Genomic DNA, 4,144 nt, shown 5'->3' with positions numbered 1-4,144 from the left:
ACTCTAACCCTACTCCTAAAACCAAGTCTTAGTCCTCTAAAAGCCCTTTAACGTTAAGGGGACCAGCATTTTGTCCCCCCAAAGCAGTCAGGTCCCCATAAGTATACTGTATTCACAGTTTTTGGTCCTCACAAATGTAGCTATACCTAGACCACACACACACACACACACACACACACACAAACACACACACACCCCTCCATTCTGGGTCTTAACGCTAGCCAGATTCCTGAAGCGTACACACACAAAAACACAGTTCATGCTGCATTCAGGGGTCAGTGGGAAAACTCCAACTTTTCAATCTAAAACACGATTTCAGATGGAAAATCCTCAATTCTTAATACTCGAATACTTCAGAAAACCTGTTCGGATTCTTAGTATTGCATACATTAGCATTTGAACCTTACTTACCATCTCTAAAGGTTATATTTTCCATGTTATATATTTATATATCCATCCATACATACACACACACACACACACACATCTGGACTTACATTAATACCTGGTCACTTTAACACTTGACTCAACACTGACCCTTTCTACTGATAATTTATGGTTAATGTCTTTTTATTGACAAAGGTTCTTATTGTTCTTATTATTAATATTATTATTTTTGTTATCTTTACACTGCCACTTTTCTGTTCTTGCAAAAACAGATGCAGGAAATTTCCATTTCCTTGCGGGATTCATCCCAAAAGGACTAATTTAAGTTTAACCCTGAGTCTACTGCCCTCTACTGGCTGCAGCGAAGAAAGGAAATGGTTGCTATTTTTCCATGTAGTCCTTGCAAATAAGAATACCTAAAAAAGAATTTTTAACAGGTACATTAACATTTTTTCCTCTTCAGTCTGATACAGATATAAAATTTCACATTTAGATTTGTTAAGTGTCGAACTCGAAGCAGCTAAAAATTGGACAATTACGGATGTAGAATATTTAATCTGATGTTTGTTGCACAAAAAGAGAGAGCTGTATGATCCGCTAGTTGAGTTACTCTAATTTCCTTACCAAAAATAGACAAACCTTTAAAAATAGGATTATGTTGAATATGTAATGACAATAATTCACCACCAGCAGGAACAAGAATGGAGAAATAGGGCAGCCTCGGCGAACTGATCTCAAAAGGAAATCGTTTTGTGGTGTTTGGATATAATATCACACAACTGTCAATCATGTTATAAAACAATTCAACAACTATGTGTACAGTACAGGCCAAAAGTTTGAGCACACCTCGTCCAATGAGTTTCCTTTATTTTCATGACTATTTACATTGTAGATTACCAGTGGAGCATCAGAACTATGAATAAATACATATGGAATTATGGACTTAACAAAAACGTGTGAAATAACTGAAAACATGTCTTATATTCTAGTTTCTCCAAAGTACCCCCCCCCCCCCTTTTGCTTTTTTGATAGCGCTGCAAACCCTTGGTGTTCTCTCAATGAGCTTCATGAGGTAGTTCCTGAAATGGTCCCCCCCCCCAATGTTTGTAATATTTAGAAAATATCAACCACTGTTTTTCATCCTTTCCGTTTACCATTACACACAATGCATACTGTGAAGTATTTCCTCCCTGGCTGGCGTTACATGTCAGGTGACCCTCCTACTACACGGAAAAGTCCCAAGTAGGCCACTTTGTCTTTAGACGGAGTCCAAAAAACCAGCTGAACCAAAAGAGCTAAAACAAGTTTTTTCTCAATGCATCGTAAACCCTGCACCACACCCCCACCCCCACCCCCCCACACAGCCTCTGGGTCCAAACGCTCGCTAGATTCCTGAAGCGTAAACACCCAAAACCATTTCTACCCCGCCCAATAATGATACCAAAAAAAAAAAAAAACATTTAGGCAACACTGCATATAATGATGTTTCTGGTCAATAATTTCAAAATGCATCATACATTATGCACGCAGAATTATCAATAAAGCAACACGCTAGACACCAAATCAGTTTGTAGCAATAAACTTGCATTCAGCACTAGTCGTTGCATTTCCATGTTGATGGACGCCTGGCACGAGCTCCAGCTCCAACATGACTCTAATGGCAGCAACAGCTCTCAAATGTAAGATTTACACATGTCTGTGTCAAAAAAAAAACTATGTGATGGAAAGATAAAGTACGAGTGGCAGCTGCTGGTTGTATTTAGCTCTTACAGAGCTCAGGGACGCCGGCTAACAACGGCAGTTGTTTAGCCGCAGATAGGTGACTGTATGCCGGCTATATCTATACATCTATATATATATATATATATATATATATATATATAGATGTATAGATATCAAGTATGAAATGTTACCGAAGCTGCTGTCCTGTTTCAATTCAATTCAATTCAATTCAATTTTATTTATAGTATCAAATCATAACAAGAGTTATCTGGAGACTCTTTACAGATAGAGCAGGTCTAGACCACACTCCAGAATTTACAAGAACCCAACAGTTCTAGTAGTCTCCTCCAGAGCAAGCAACAATGCGACAGTGGCGAGGAAAAACTTCATTTTGGGCAGAAACCTCGGTCAGACCCAGACCCAGACCTAGAACCAGGCCCAGACCCAGGCTCTTGGTAGGTGGTGTCTGACGACCGGTTGGGGTTAGAATGAAGAGTGGCAAAAACAAAAATAGAAAAAATTAGTAGTTTGTAGGAGTTCTTTGTAGTAGTTCATGGCATAGCAGGACGCTGTGCGGCATTACAAGGCACAGCAGGACGTAGCAGGGCACTGCAGAGTAGCAGTAGAACATGGCATCACAGAACGTGGAGCGGGACCAAGGCGACAGCTGCTACCCTGATTTTGGAGCCTCTCTGATCCTGTGTCCAGAACCTGGTGTGGTCAGGCTGGTTGGAGGAGCCAGCCGATGTGATGACACACTGGAGATGAAACACCGGGACGAATGGAAACCAGTGGACGATGGGAACTGGATCCGGAGATTAGCGGGCCTGGTGTGTGGAGAACTGGGCTGTGGCTTGGCTCTTTCATTCAGATACCAAGAGAATCTGGGGAAATCACATCTGACTGTTGTACACCTTCACTCTTGAAATGTTTTACAGAACTGACACACTCCTCTAACGACATAGAGATAACCTGCTCAGGTAACAAAATTTGTTTTTGTCATTTTTAAATGTTAAAAAATATTCCTTTATATTGGGAAAGGTTGTTTTAATTGCTACACCGGGGCATTTATTTCCATAATTTAACCCTCATGTTGTCCTTGGGTCAATTTGACCCGTTTTCCTATATCACTGTTTTTTTTTTAATTCCCCCAAATTACATGATTGATTCCACACAACGCTCTTTGAGGTGATTTTGATGGGTAATTTTGGGGTGTCGTATTCAATTTTAAAGCAAATGTTTTTGAAATAGTATTGAGTAAAAGTTGACATATATTCCAGTCTGTGATTATTCATCAACATCCATTCCTTTAATTTTAGTCTCAATAATTCCTAATTTCTGTTTAGGGGGGAGGTCGGGGAGGATGTTTGGCTCCTAAATCACAAGCCCGGGAGCAGAGCTCATGACTAAGAAGAAGTTAAGAGGAAAACACAAGAAACTGTAAAACATTGTAAAAGCAAGAGCATTGTGATTTACTGCACAGATTATTTCTTTACTTTTGTATATAGCGTTTTAGAACCGGGTTAAAGCCTTCCAAAAACAAGGTGCGATCACTTTTTGCAAAGGTTTATGGCTTGTATTGCGTCTTTAAAAACAATATTTCTACAGGTGAAAACTTGTGTGTGGGCTATAATCTGTCAGATAAAAGCCTCATGAATGAAATCAAGCCATTTTGAGGAATGACTAACATTTCAGTGACACAGCAGACGCTGAAATCACGATTTAACAAGTGGTAAGAAGGACTGGATTGGTTATAATCGAGGGCACAGGGCTCTCCCGCAGACATCAATCCCTTTGAGGTACAACACCTGTCCACAGTCCAGTTCTAGTAAGTAACTGGTACTGCATTACCTGAAATTATCTGAGGAGGATGAGCAGTTATTGATGAAACATTATGAAACATCACTTGAAATGGCAGCTTCCTGTTAGCGAACGAAGAAACCACCCGAAACCTGATGAGGGGATTAAAGATAAGAGAGGAAACTGCACATCTGAGAGCTGAAAGACTCGTATAAGGTCAAGAGACCTGAAGACG

The sequence above is a fragment of the Etheostoma cragini genome, chromosome 3, assembly GCF_013103735.1.
Source record: "Etheostoma cragini isolate CJK2018 chromosome 3, CSU_Ecrag_1.0, whole genome shotgun sequence".
Lineage (NCBI taxonomy): Eukaryota > Metazoa > Chordata > Actinopteri > Perciformes > Percidae > Etheostoma > Etheostoma cragini.
The sequence above is the reverse complement of the archived record's forward strand: the minus strand, read 5'-3'. Positions refer to the sequence as shown.